Source organism: Columba livia, chromosome 7 (genome assembly GCF_036013475.1).
Source record: "Columba livia isolate bColLiv1 breed racing homer chromosome 7, bColLiv1.pat.W.v2, whole genome shotgun sequence".
NCBI classification, from domain to species: Eukaryota; Metazoa; Chordata; class Aves; order Columbiformes; family Columbidae; genus Columba; species Columba livia.
The window spans coordinates 39,939,922-39,954,644 of NC_088608.1; the positions used below are offsets into that span (position 1 = coordinate 39,939,922).

The 14,723-nt window shown below is 51.4% G+C and overlaps 1 long non-coding RNA gene across 4 annotated transcripts in view; it reads left to right on the forward strand.

Moving 5' to 3' along the window:
* The first annotated feature begins 10,832 nt into the window (after window positions 1–10,832).
* LOC110365259 (uncharacterized) overlaps window positions 10,833–14,723 on the forward strand; it is a 32,369-nt gene continuing 28,478 nt past the window's right edge. For 2 of the 4 annotated variants that reach the window (XR_010473825.1, XR_010473822.1), the window contains exon 1: window positions 10,833–11,201. This is a non-coding gene — a long non-coding RNA (uncharacterized LOC110365259). The remainder of the gene's footprint in view (window positions 11,202–14,723) is intronic. The other 2 variants (XR_010473823.1, XR_010473824.1) reach the window with 2 other exon arrangements.

The window sequence follows — 14,723 nt, forward strand, 5'->3', positions numbered from 1 at the left end:
CGCAGCCCCAGCTTGGGCTGTTCTGCATGGACACGAGGAGTGAGCGTGGTTAGTAGATCAGAGAGGTTCTCCTGCCCCTCTGCTCTGCCCTGGGGAGACCACACCTGGAATATTGTGTCCAGCTGTGGCCCCTCAGTTCCAGCAGGACAGGGAACTGCTGGAGAGAGTCCAGCGCAGCCACCAAGATGCTGAAGGGAGTGGAGCATCTCCTGTGTGAGGAAAGGCTGAGGGAGCTGGGGCTCTGGAGCTGGACAAGAGGAGACTGAGGGGGGACTCATTCATGGGGATCAATATGGAAAAGGGGAGTGTCAGGAGGATGGAGCCAGGCTCTTCTTGGTGACAACCAGTGACAGGACAAGGGGCAATGGGTTCAAACTGGAACGCAGGAGGTTACACTTAAACATGAGAAGAAACTTGTTCCTGGTGAGGGTGGCAGAGCCTGGCCCAGGCTGCCCAGGGGGGTTGTGGAGTCTCCTTCTGTGCAGACATTCCAACCCGCCTGGACACCTTCCTGTGTAACCTCATCTGGGTGTTCCTGCTCCATGGGGGGATTGCACTGGATGAGCTTTCCAGGTCCCTTCCAACCCCTCACATTCTGGGATGCTGTGCGACATTGCTGGGCTGGATTGAACCCGTGTGCTGTGCCTTGTTCGAAACCTGCTCCCTCCCATCTTCTGCTTAATGTGTTCCCCGCTTGGCTCACACCCCGGGGTGAGCTGGGAACCAGTCAGCTGTGGGTTTGTGCTGCTGGAGGACCAGTTCTGATGGGCTGGGAAAGTTTCCAGAGCCTTTTGTCACCTCCTGCCTCCTCTGCCAGCTGCCAAAACGTGACACTCACCGGCGTCAGTGAAGGTGTCAGGGCAGTGTCCGTTCTTGCATGGCTGATACAGCCTCAAGTTGTGCCAGGGGAGGTTGAGGTTGGATCTGAGGAACAATTTCTTCCCCAAAGGGCTGTGGGGCATTGGAACAGGCTGCCCAGGGCAGTGCTGGAGTCACCATCCCTGGAGGGTTGGACAGACAGACATGAGGTTCTCAAGGACATGGGGCAGTGCCAGGGGCGGGTTATGGTTGGACTCGGTGATCTTTCCAACCAAAATGACTCTGTGATTCTGGCACTTTGAGACACAAGGGCTACTAAAGAATCATTTAAACACCATGACTGTCTTTTTGAAATGAGGTGGTATTTTATTCCCTTTTATTCTCTTGATGGAAACTGATGGGTTCAAATGAACTTTGCTGTGTAATCTGCTAATGTATTTACATCCCCTGGCAGCTGGCAGTTCGAAGAGGATGGAAGTACCCCATCTTTCATTTGTCTGTCTGGGCTTCAGAGATTTTCTGCTGTCCCACATCCTCTGTAGCAGACAAAGTGGAACAAATGTCCTTGAGACCTGATGATAACTTGCAAGGAGCAGAGGTGATGAGCAGCAAATAGTGTGATGAAAAGAGACTTGAGGGGCCAAATAACAGCATATGTCCTATTTTGCTGCAGGGGCTTTCTTTTTTAACGCAAACTCCAGGGTTTGGATGCAGTATTGTTCTACCTATGCAACTGTTTTTGTTTTTTTTCCCCTCTGTGCTTAGTCTTCAGCAGCAGAGATCTCTCAGGTTTCAGAGCTGCTCTGTAATTAGAAAGAACAGCTTAAATCCTGACTTCAAACGAGAAGCCACCAATCTGCTGCGTAAACAGAGAGCTCCTGGGAGGGTTTTTAAAATGTGTTACACCCCCGGGGGGGCAGGGGCCAGATCCTGCAGGGGCCGGAGCCCCCGCACTGGGACACACAGGGGGAGCTGGAGCTGCCGGTGCTGCTGCACAGCACGGCCGTGCAGGGTTGAAGAGCACAGCTGTCCCTTCTCTAACACCAGGTTTTCTGCAGCCTCCAGAGGTTTTGTCTGCATCAGGAGGAAGCACAAATGGTTTTTGCCTCGATAGCTGAATTGCACAGCGCATGGTGCTGGCCCCATCAGCTGCGAGGGTGGAGGAGGTTTGGAAAATAACAGAAAGACTTGATCCAGTGTGGACAAAGTTCCTTCTTTATCATTTTTTTGAGTAAATTTGAGCTGGCAGGTGGCATCTCAGGTGTCTGAGATAGATAATGCTCCACGCTGAACTGGCTCGGGGCTCCCCCAGCTCTGCCCCCCTTCCCAGGATGGGACTGCACCCCAAAACAGCTGCTGCCAACAACTGGAATGCCGTGTGCCTCTGTACAGATACAGAGCACCCTGGGGTGTGAAAGTGCCAGACCTATGGCAGAGGGTAAGGACATCTGTGCAGGACATCTATTGTCCCACTGCTACCTGCCTTGTCTGTGCTGACTGTTGTTAAGGGGATTTTAATGTTGCTATGAACAGGAATCTCTGGAATTCCCTGGTAAGTACATACAGCTGACTTGTTCTAGAAATTGCCAGTAGAGCAAGAATAGCTGAGGTGCTGCTTAGTTTACAAGAGCTCGTGGAACCTTTGGCAGTCCAAGAATGAATGAGATCAATTTGTGCTGGCCTGAGCTCTCAGCAAAGACCAAGAAAGTTCCTGACAGCTTAAGAACTGACCAGGGAGCATGTGGCTGTGTAGAAGCACCTTTATCCCTGCTTCACAGAATCCCAGAATCGCAGAATGTGAGGGGTTGGAAGGGACCTGGAAAGCTCATCCAGTGCAATCCCCCCATGGAGCAGGAACACCCAGATGAGGTTACACAGGAAGGTGTCCAGGCGGGTTGGAATGTCTGCACAGAAGGAGACTCCACAACCCCCCTGGGCAGCCTGGGCCAGGCTCTGACACCCTCACCGGGACGAAGTTTCTTCTCATCTTTAAGTGGAACCTCCTGTGTTGCAGTTTGAACCCACTGCCCCTTGTCCTATCACTGGTTGTCACTGAGAAGAGCCTGGCTCCATCCTCCTGACACTCCCCCTTTCCACATTGATCCCCATGAATGAGTCACCCCTCAGTCTCCTCTTGTCCAGCTCCAGAGCCCCAGCTCCCTCAGCCTTTCAGGCAGCTTCTGCTGCCTTGTTCTGGCTTAAATTGTTCACAGAGAGCCAGACTTAGCATTGCAAGCCCATCTGTAAGGCCTTCTGTCCTCGCTTTTAAATGTCCCTGGTGCCCAGGTTCTGGCTCTGCAGGCAGGTCCTGCTCAGCAGATACCCAGGTGCCGGGAAGGCACAGAGGCTGTGGAGGGAAACCTGCCCACTGTAGGGAAATAGTGGCGTGTTGTGCATGTAATCCTTTGCCCTTTTGGCTGCCGAAGGAGCCTCCCTCAGCCCTGCCCCTCCGGGCCGGGGCTGGGAGCACACACTAGGCCCTCTGTTCATCGCTGGAACGAAATCCAGGAGGCCGCAGCACCTCCGACACAGCAGCCCCTCCGCCGCTGCAGTGAGCTGCGGGTTCCTCGACTGTAATGAGCTTGTTTTTCCATGAGGTTGCTGTAATAAGCTGTAATGGACAAAGAGCTGCAGGATAAGGAGCGAATGGGTGATGGAACGGCAGATGAAATTCCGTGTTGATAAACGTAGATGTGGAGGAAAAAAGGGATGCTAAGTGGATGTGTCCATATGTTAGCTCTTACCACCCAGAAGGGAGATCTGGAGCCATCCAGGGGAGAAAAACTGTGCAGCACCAGCCAAACTGGAGGTGGGGAGGGAGCGGTTGGGAAAGTAGCCGGCAGCAAAACAGAAAACATCATTATACTGCTGTATAAACCCATGGTGCGTATGTGTCCTGGATGCTCATGGTCCCCCAGAGAGGACGGTGGAAGGAGAAGCAGCGTGAGAGGGGCTCTGGCAATGGCAAGAGGCAGGGACAGGGCTGGGGTGGCCACGGGTGACATTGGGAAGAGCTGTGGGGAATGAGGGACAGGCACAACAGGTATGAGATGAGTCACTCCTGCATAGAGACTGACCTGGCTCCTCAGCTGGGAAAGGTGACAGCGGAGGGGGCTCCACCAGAGACCCACCGAGTCGCGATGTGCCCGGAGATGTGAGGAAGGAATCATCCTTCACTCTTCGTCACAGCATGGGAACCAGGGCACAGGAAACACAGTGACCAGGCAAAAGCTTTAAAGGAAAGTGAAAAGAATAGCTTCTTCATCAAACCTGGAGCTCATTGCCACAGGACACAGGTCAGTGACACAGTTATAGATGAGCTCAAAGGGTTTGGAAAACTCATGGACGTGAAGTCAAAAAGGGAATGCTGAACGCAATGGTGCAGATGCAACCTCCAGCTCAGGAAGTTTCTACACTCCAGATTGCAGGAAATCAGGAAAATCTCCATCCTGTTCCTCTCCTATGTTTTTCTCTAAGCCGCCATATTGGCTACCGCCAGATAGGATGCACAAGATTTGAGACTTCAGGGGGGTTTTGATTAGATACGAGGAACAATTTCTTCCCCAAAGGGCTGTGGGGCATTGGAACAGGCTGCCCAGGGCAGTGCTGGAGTCACCATCCCTGGAGGGTTGGACAGACCTGAGATGAGGTTCTCAGGGAGTGCCAGAGGTGGGTTATGGTTGGACTTGGTGACCTTGAGGGTCTTTTCCAACCAAATGATTCTATTATTCCAAGGCAGGTGTGGCAGAGGCTGCATTGCAGGTCTCACTGTGGCCAGACCAGCACAGGCTCCACATCCTCCAGCAAGCGAGGCAACACTTAACAATCCATGTACTCCTTCTTGTGACTGACGCTCTTTCATCACAGTCCTACTCCAGTGAAGATTTAGCTGTTAGGAGCGCGTGAGATTAATTCCTAACAAGGAACTGTCCAACCGTTTCCTTTAGGGGAGCAGCCACAAGAAGACAGACCTCTGTTCTGCATCGCTGACTGCTTTAGGTCATCCCCAGGGATGGAGTTCAAGCAAAACCTCTTGAACCCTCTTGAACTTTAAGGAAACTCATTGCTGGATTTTCCATCTGGGGCTGAGATTCCCAGAGCTGTGAGCGGAGGGGCCATCCGTAGCCAGACCCACGGCGGTAGCTCAGCTCTTCAGCTCTTCTGTCTCACACAGAGAATTTACCATCAGGTAAACTGCATTAAAAGGCTTCATTCTATGGGAGCATGTTTACTCTGCCAAAGAGCGTTGAGCAGGCCACCTTTTCTGCCTCTCCGGGACTTTCATCTCCCCTCTCTTTCAGGGAGAGTGGGTGTAATAAGAGTCAAAGCTCTGCCGTGTAATTGTTGTGAAGTTTATATCCCATGATTCCTGTTTGTGAGCAGAAATAAATTAAGCACCTGGATCAGTCCTCTCTCTCTCCCCTCTCCCAGGCACCCAATATGATGAGAAAACTGCTGAGACACAACCACAATTAACGAGGGGGTCACATTTAGTTCAGCACCATGGGCTGGTTAATTGCCTGATTCCATTACAGTTCCCCTTATCTGTGTGCCAGCATCCCTTCTAACGAGCCACTTGCTGGGTAATTAGTACTGTGCAGGGTTTGGATCCTGAAGCTGGTCAGCGGTCACCGCTCCCTCGGCTGGCGGGGCTGCTTCACCCCAGCCCCTCGCTGAGCCGGGCAGGGGACATGAGGAGACACGGGGGAAAGGCAGACTTTGGTTTGGGGAGAGAACCTAGTCCTGCATTTCCCCCTCTGCTCTGCCCTGGTGAGACCACACCTGGAATATTGTGTCCAGTTGTGGCCCCTCAGTTCCAGCAGGACAGGGAACTGCTGGAGAGAGTCCAGCGCAGCCACCAAGATGCTGGAGGGAGTGGAGCATCTCCCGTGTGAGGAAAGGCTGAGGGAGCTGGGGCTCTGGAGCTGGACAAGAGGAGACTGAGGGGTGACTCATTCATGGTGATCAATATGGAAAGGGGGAGTGTCAGGAGGATGGAGCCAGGCTCTTCTCGGTGACAACCAGTGACAGGACAAGGGGCAATGGGTGCAAACTGGAACACGAGAGGTTCCATTTAAATATGAGAAGAAACTTGTTCCTGGTGAGGGTGGCAGAGCCTGGCCCAGGCTGCCCAGGGAGGTTGTGGAGTCTCCTTCTGTGCAGACATTCCAACCCGCCTGGACACCTTCCTGTGTAACCTCATCTGGGTGTTCCTGCTCCATGGGGGGATTGCACTGGATGAGCTTTCCAGGCCCCTTCCAACCCCTCACATTCTGCGATTCTGTGATTCCTTCTGCTCCTTGTGCTCCATGCTGCGTGGCAGATCAGCAGCAAGGCACTGGCTCGAGAAGTTCCACCCCCATTCAAATGCATCTCATTTTAATGAACAAAACTGTAATGGGATATAATCATCCCTGGTAAAAAAAATGGAAATAATGAGTTTAGAAAGTAACCAAACAGACATCTGCGCAACCGAAAGAAAGAGCAAGAGGAACATTAAAATGGAGGCTCATTCTCCAGCGTGGTGGGAAGGTCTTTTCAGGGTGAGGTGTACCCTCATTTGTCCCAGTGAATGGATGAGACAGAAGTGCTGATTTTATGTATTTTAACCTAAAAAAAAGTCCTTCCTGTGTTCTCAGATAGGCTGTGAGTGAGGAGACATTCACCCCAGCTGTGATGTGCCAGACAGCCCACGGGAGACATGCACAAGGTGATTAAGGCAGGAAAACTATAACACGCTGGAGGTGAACGATTGGGAACGCTCATTTGCGTAGCCTCTAATCTACTGACTTCTTGTGCGAATACTTGCATGGGAAGCAGGTCACTTTGGGAAGGCGAGGTGAGGAGCAGGGCACGGGGGGCAGGACCCGCGGGGACGCAGCGAGATGGGACATGGCAGCGGGATGGGACGGGCAGAGCTGCTGGTGTTCCCCACCCCTGTACTCAGTACTCAGTGGAGAAAGGAAGAGATGGACATGCCTGCTCAGTTCGTTCTGCTCCAAATGTAGCATAAGCATCAGCACCCCACCGAACAAGGGAGTTCTGGAGGAAAGAGATCCCTTGTGTGAGTGAGAGAAGCGGTGAGCGCTGCTCTGTGTCCTTTCATCTCCCGGCAGGCAGGACACCGGAGCACAAACCTGGGTGGTTTTGTCTCTGTGCTGCCTGGTGTTGGAAAGGAAAGGCTTTAGGAATCCAGAGCCCACGCTCTGCCAGCTGCAGTTACAGCTACGTCGGGGTTACTCACATTTCATACATCTTTGGAGCTCAGAATTTGGGGGAGCTGAGCACTTCTGAAGAAAATTATCTGAGGGAGGAAAGAAGCACTCCAATATGTCAAAGAACAGACTGGGACGATTGATGTGTTTGGGGCCATGTTTTCCAACTGCTGCCTGCTGGGAGCCACATCCATCTGGCTTTTGCTTTTTCTTCTACCAAGTACCATCTGATTTACTCAGGAAGAACGAAACAACCTCTGTTCAAGAGAAAATCTAAGGCAATTCAGGTCATCCTAACGTCAGTGGATAAGACACCTGAAGGCTTTGATATTGTTAACTGAGAAATTAGAATTGGGGAAGCTTTAAATACAGCATTTAGAACCTTGGGAAGTTGTTCAGCCTGAACACTAACAGGGTTGATGCAGGAAAATGCTGAGAGTATCAAGAGAGAAGTTAGGAGTTTGTTATTATTATCATTATTATTATTATTAAACACAGGCTGCCTTTACAAAGGTATGAACGAGAAACCATGTTGGTTTTCCTGTACAACAGCACTGCCCACAAGCATCTTGAATATCCAGTGCAATCTGTCAAAATGTACAGTCCTGATGTTCTGCCAGAAGGGAATATACGTATAGCCTGTGTAATTTTTTCCCTTTCTCTTCAGGAACCCAGTGTTAGCCAACGCAATTTTGCTGGAGAGATGAGAATTTCCAAGGGCCAGGCTCACATGTTTCTGATACTGTCCATGGCATTTCTAACAGACCAGTGCTCAAATCTACTATTTGTGCTGTATATGGGTGTGATTTGTTTCACTACCAAACCAGTAATGCTATCACTAGTCCTACTTAGATGGGCTGATTCTAATAAGCCTCGTATTGGTAAAAAAACATATTTTCCTCCAATAAGAAAGGTTTTGACAAAATGAGGGTGCTTTTTACCTGTGTTCATGCAAAGAAGGAGAAGGGAATGGAAGAGGGACTGATGTGTTGCTTTAGCTCCCCCAGTCTAGTTAAAGTAGCACCATGTCTGTGTGTGGACAAGAGCTTAGGAAATGTGCCATCTTAGTCTGGGGAACAGGACTTTAAAGCAGTCATTGAAGTCTAGTGTCAGCTTTCAAGGCTGAAGAATATTATTTTATTTAGGCTTCCAGACCAGCCTTGCTTCAGGAATGCACTTAGGTTGTTTTTAAAGCAAACATGAAATCAATAGCCTGGTGTTCAGCCCTGCTGTTCTTGCCAGCGCCAAAGGACCACACATGGGTTTCCCTCCTTCCCTCCATCACACCGTGCTCAGGGATGCAGCAGAGAGGTTCCAAAAGGCCAAACACCATCACACACCTGGGCGGGTTTTTGCTGCAAAAGTATTTTCCGTCAGGCTTCCCTCCAGATATTGCGGTGAAAGGACCGAGTCACACCATCCCCGTCACGGATTTTGTCCAGCCCCTGGATGAAGTTGGATGTGAGCAGAGCTCCCAGAGGAGCCCGTCAGATCACCTCTCCCCTTATAATGCTGCTGGTGGGACCCGGGGCTGCGGTTTCCAGCTTGGCCCCGGCAAATACCAAGCGGGCAAGGGAGCCCTGTGCCCTGCCAGGGGCAAGGAGACCAGCGCTTTATCTGCATCCCTGCCCCAACAGGCGTTTCACCTGCAGCAGCACTCGGGAGAGCTGGCAGGGCTGGGACCTGCACCTGGGCTGCAGCTCACAGTGGAAACACATATTAGCAAAGAGGGGAGAAAGAGGCTGAAATTGGAAGTGACCATCTTGTGTTTGATGTCATTCAGAGGAGATGTTCTTCGTTTAGGACATTAATAGTTGTAACAGAAGCTGTAATATTTCAACAACAGTGGTGATTAGGAGCAAAGAGGCAGCTAATCTCCATCTAAAAAGAACTAACTAGCCCGTCCTTTAGCCCCCACCGAACTGCACATTTAAATACCATGAATATTCACTGCTTGGCACCCAGCTGGCAGCTGAGCTGTTTTGACACAAAAACCTTCAAACTCAAAGAGTTTTTAATCAGTCTGCAAGAGAGAGAAGAAAGTGAGAGAAAGAAATAGGAACAGAGAAAATGAATCAATGAGTCCAACAGAGAGGGGGGTACCCGAATCCAGTTAACCCTTTCCCTGCTCTGCAGCCACCAGCACAGCCTCTCTGTGGCTCTGCAGCCCTCAGCATGGAGAAGGGACATACCGTCACCCCATCCCTCCTGGGTGCCCCACACCCCCAGGCATCCCATCCCATCCCATCCCATCCCATCCCATCCCATCCCATCCCATCCCATCCCATCCCATCCCCTCCTGTCCTGTCCCACCTGAGTGCCTGTTCCCCCTGTTTGCCCGTTTCCTCTGGCTGCCCCATTCACCCCGAGTGCCCCATCCCACCCCGATGCCCCTCGCCCCAGGCACCCCACACAAAATCACAGCATCCCAGAATGTCAGGGTTTGGAAGGGACCAGGAAAGCTCATCCAGTGCAATCCACCCATGGAGCAGGAACACCCAGATGAGGTTACACAGGAAGGTGTCCAGGTGGGTTGGAATGTCTGCACAGAAGGAGACTCCACAACCCCCCTGGGCAGCCTGGGCCAGGCTCTGCCACTCTCACCAGGAACAAGTTTCTTCTCAAATTTAAGTGGAACCTCCTGTGTTCCAGTTTGCACCCATTGCCCCTTGTCCTGTCACTGGTTGTCACCAAGAAGAGCCTGGCTCCATCCTCCTGACACTCACCCTTTCCATATTGATCCCCATGAATGAGTCCCCCCTCAGCCTCCTCTTGTCCAGCTCCAGAGCCCCAGCTCCCTCAGCCTTTCCTCACACGGGAGATGCTCCACTCCCTTCAGCATCTTGGTGGCTGCGCTGGACTCTCTCCAGCAGTTCCCTGTCCTGCTGGAACAGAGGGGCCACAACTGGACACAATATTCCAGATGCACCCTGTACACATTTCACAACACCCTTAGCATCCATAGCACCCTCAGCATGCATGCCCTCCTGCTGCCTTTGCTGTTCCCCAGTCTTTCGCTCTCACCCTTCACTGTGCTGTTGACTGGTTACCAACACTGTTCTGTTCCAGGCAGCACGGTTTTGCTCACCATGTGTGATGTGCTTTGGAGCAGGCAGTGTTTGCCTGCAATGAGTTTTCATCCCAGAAGGAGGTTTGGCAGTGTGAGCAGCTGCCTTCTCCAGTGTCCTTACTAGAGGCCGAGTTGCCTGCAGCCCACCCTTTGCTTCGGTTTGTGCAACGGGTTGAACCATGCAGCTGCAAACACAGAAAACCTGGAAGAAGGAACCCTGAGGTGTTTGCCCAGCACTGAGGGCTCACCCAGCAGCCCCTGTTTAACCCGACCGGTCCTGTGCACACCACAGCGTTTCTATCCTGCTCTCCTGGGCACACACACAGAGTTGCTGCATCTTCGTGCTGTTATGTCAGCCTTGGGTACCTGATTTGGCAGGGAAGTTGGGTGACATGGGCAGACTGTACTCAGTCTATCGGAACACTTTACCGTGTAAAACTAACCCGTCTAAGTTTTCTAAATGCATTTAACTGGGTGGAGCGTGGGTCAGGTCTGCACTGCTCTGCTGGGGCTGGGCTGGAACCGGAGCGTGAGGGATGGCAGGGAAGACCACAGTGAGAAATTAGTGTAACCGAGATGGGAGATGAGCATTTGGGAGCAGGTTTTTCCTGTGTAACTTCCCCAAACCTGAAGCTAGTGTAAGATTTATTAGAAGTTAATGAAGCTGTGGTGACTTCTACAGTCTGGGAGTCTTTGGGGAGGAGGAAGCAGAAAGATTTGGGTTCAACATTTCATTAGTGCTCTCAAGATCCTCTGATGCTCTCCAGACTCTGAGGTCTCACCCAGCACTTCAACATTTACAAGAGTGCACACAATAGCCAAATGTGCTTCAGAATCTCTTCCCGGGCAGCAGCCAAAGTGGCTTTGCAGAGATTGGTACTGACTATTCATGTCGGTAATTATTTTGAAGGGGATACTCCCTGTGAAGCGTGCCTGGAACGGCATCAGACCTGATGGGCTGTGGGAGGCGCATCCATCAGCTTTGCTCCAGGATGGGTCCTGGAAAGCTCGCAGCTGGGGAGGAGGATCCATTTTCCTGTGTACTCAGATGAGAATATAGCACACGCTTTGCTTCAGTCTCGTCTTGCCAACATCTGGTGAGTACTTACAATGAATTCGCACAGTTGCTGTGAACTGTATCTGGGCATGCTTCCCTCGCCTGTGGAAAAATGTGGGAATCTAATCAGCCAGTACAAAAACCAAGGTGTTCTAGCTAATATGTGTCTCAAAGAACCCGAGGACATGGATTTGGAATGTTTTAGAGGAGGTGGATCAAAAGTGTTTCACTTGACATTCCCTCCACCTTTTATTGCCTGACTCCACCGTATTTCCATGGAGTTAACACCTTCACGTTGGGCTCCCTCCCCTGGCTCTGCCCGGTCCCAGGTGAGACACTGAACAGAAGTTGTGGCCATCTGTGGTGGTCAGAATTCCATGGCACCTTTTGGTACTGGAGCAGTTGGTTGCACTGCGGTGGAGCGTGGGGCAGAGCCCATGAGTCACAGATCTTGGAGCTGGGAAATGTCTGTGAAACAGGAAGGGTCTCAAGCTCTTCTTGTAGGTTGGATCATGTCTTTGTGGAGGAATCTAAACTGGGGTGCAAGCAGAGGCCCTGCAGATGGTGAAGCACCATGAGAGGGGCAGAAAGGGGTGGTGGTGATGGGACCTTTGCTGTTTGGCAGCTCACAGACCTTATCTTGTTCTGAGCTGCCCAGCTGTGCCGTGACCCTGAACAGGAACCAACCCAGCTGGAAAATAAACTATTTTTTGGTTTTTTACATGTTGGGTTTTTATCTGTATCAGCACTCTCCTCAGTGTCAGGGCTTCACACAGAACGGGGAGAGGGGGACAAACGCCTCTCTCAAAAAAGCTGCAGAAATTCTCCAGTGGTCAGGGCAAACCATTCCAAAATGCTGCCACCGAGATTCTGCAGCTGATGTGTGTGGATGCTGCAACCTTGGGGGCCTTCTGGTGTGGCATCCAGGTCCTAAGCAACAGCAGTACTTGATGCCTTGGATCCTTCTTGTCTGACCAGCTCTCCTGCAGAATCGTGTCTTCTCCATCCTTCTCCATGACCCAGAGGAGAAGAGTCTGGTGATTCTCTTTGCTCCTTCCATGGCACCTCTGTGCTGCTGGATCCATCCCTGTGCTGCTGGATCCATCCCTTTGCTGCTGGATTCATCTCTGCACTGTTGGATCCATCCCTGTGCTGCTGCATCCATCTCTGTGCTGCTGGATCCATCTCTGTGCTGTTGGATCCATCCCTGTGCTGCTGGATCCATCCCTTTGTTGCTGGATCCATCTCTGCACTGTTGGATCCATCCCTGTGCTGCTGGGTCCATCCCTGTGCTGCTGCATCCATCTCTGTGCTGCTGGATCCCATCTCGTGCTGCTGGATCCATCCCATGTGGGATGTTCTGCCTGCCATAGGGAATGGGTTAAATGCTGTAAAATGGTCTTTTTATGGAACCTCTTGGCAATGCAGAAAACCTTCCCATTGCCAGGGTGTTCTTTTTATTCAACAATCTGTTCCCAGAAAGCAGCCCGTTTAAACAGATTTTCTCTGTTAAGGGGCTTCAGCTGCATTTGTTGCTTTTTTGGGCTTGTTCAGTGTGCTGTAAACTGCAAACCAGTGTTCTACGGTAGATTTGTCTGAGGGAACTGATGCTGCCGGGGAGCTCCTGAAGAGCCAGATGTCACATTCCAAGAGCCATCTGTGTTTACACACACATGGCCACACGGTCTCAGCACTCTCAGCCACCACCAAACTAAAATTCAAACCTGCATTTTCCTTCTCCACACCGCCTGCACCCAGCAGAGCGAGGGAAGAAGTTTCCAGGACTCGAGTGGGATCATCTCTTTTGCTTAGATGAGGAAAAGAGAAAAAGACATTCCTGTTTGCAGAGGGCTGAACTTATCTTCCCAAGCGGGGCCTCTGATCTGTAGGTTCTCGCAGACAGACAAACACCAAGTGCCAGCAGGATAATCCCATTTTCCTCTCTGGCGGTGGAGAGGAGGAGGAGGAGGAGGAGGAGCAGGGCTGAGAGCTTCATCACCGACCACCGAGATCCATATCAAAGCTCCAGCCCCCCAGGGTTCATTAGAAGGCATTTATTTCTGCATATTCCGGGGGGTGGAGGAGGCAGATAACTTTATTCACAATGCAAATAGGCTGCCCTTACTTTCAACCCTTCCTTCAAACCAGGAGACATTAAAAAATCATGAGCTCTTCTAAAATAATAAATACATTAATTCTGCTGGATGTTATGCTGCTGGTGCCTTCAGAGATGTGCCCTGGTACCATTTGATGGGAAAATCCAGTGAAATCTGTTAACTCTGCTCTTACCCTTGCTCCCTAAAATGCTGTTAAATGTTCTGTCAGGTAGACTGGACCCCGTACTAGAGCACCTGGCTCGTTCAAGAAAAATTGTCAGCAGGTAGTTTTGCACGGCAGGACTAAGATGCTGAGGGGAAGTCGGCCCAGCTCTCTCTGCAGATTTGAACTGCTGGTCTGTGATTTACTGCTGGGGCGCAGCGAGTTATGAAGCTCATCACAACACAGCATCCTGCTCCCCTAGTCCAGAGGGAGCCGGCTATTAATAAATCAGAACCAGCGCTGAGCTACGGGGATAAAAGGATCTACATTAATATGAAAATATTAGTATCGGGGAGAGGAGATTATCATCTAAATGGGTTAGAATGAGATAGCACCATTGTTTTGCTTCAAATCTCATTAGACAGCAACCATAGGAGCAGTGGTGGATATCTTCAGAGTCTTGGAAGCACAAGAACTGTTCCAGACTTCGGCATGGGGACAGGTGGCCTTGGCTGGCCTGTCCCATGGTGATAAACACAGAATCACGAAATCCCAGAATGTCAGGGGTTGGAAGGGCCCTGGAAAGCTCATCCAGTGCAATCCACCCATGGAGCAGGAACACCCAGATGAGGTTACACAGGAAGGTGTCCAGGCGGGTTGGAATGTCTGCAGAGAAGGACACTCCACAACCTCCCTGGGCGGCCTGGTCCATGCTCTGCCACCCTCACCAGGAAGAAGTTTCTTCTCACATTTAAGTGGAACCTCCTGTGTTCCAGTTTGCACCCATTGCCCCTTGTCCTGTCACTGGTTGTCACCGAGAAGAGCCTGGCTCCATCCTCCTGACACTCCCCCTTTCCATATTGATCCCCAGGAATGAGTCACCCCTCAGTCTCCTCTTGTCCAGCTCCAGAGCCCCAGCTCCCTCAGCCTTTCCTCACACGGGAGATGCTCCACTCCCTTCAGCATCTTGGTGGCTGCGCTGGACTCTCTCCAGCAGTTCTCTGTCCTGCTGGAACTGAGGTGCCACAACTAGATACAATATTCCAGGTGTGGTCTCCCCAGGGCAGAGTAGAGGGGCAGGAGAACCTCTCTGACCTACTGACCACCCCCCTTCTAATCCACCCCAGGTACCATTGGCCTTCCTGGCCACAAGGGCCCAGTGCTGGCTCATGGTCACCCTGCTGTCCCCAGGACCCCCAGGTCCCTTTCCCCTACACTGCTCTCTAATGGGTCATTCTCCAACCTATACTGGAACCTGGGGTTGTTCCTGCCCAGATGACAGACTCTACGCTTGCCCTTGTTA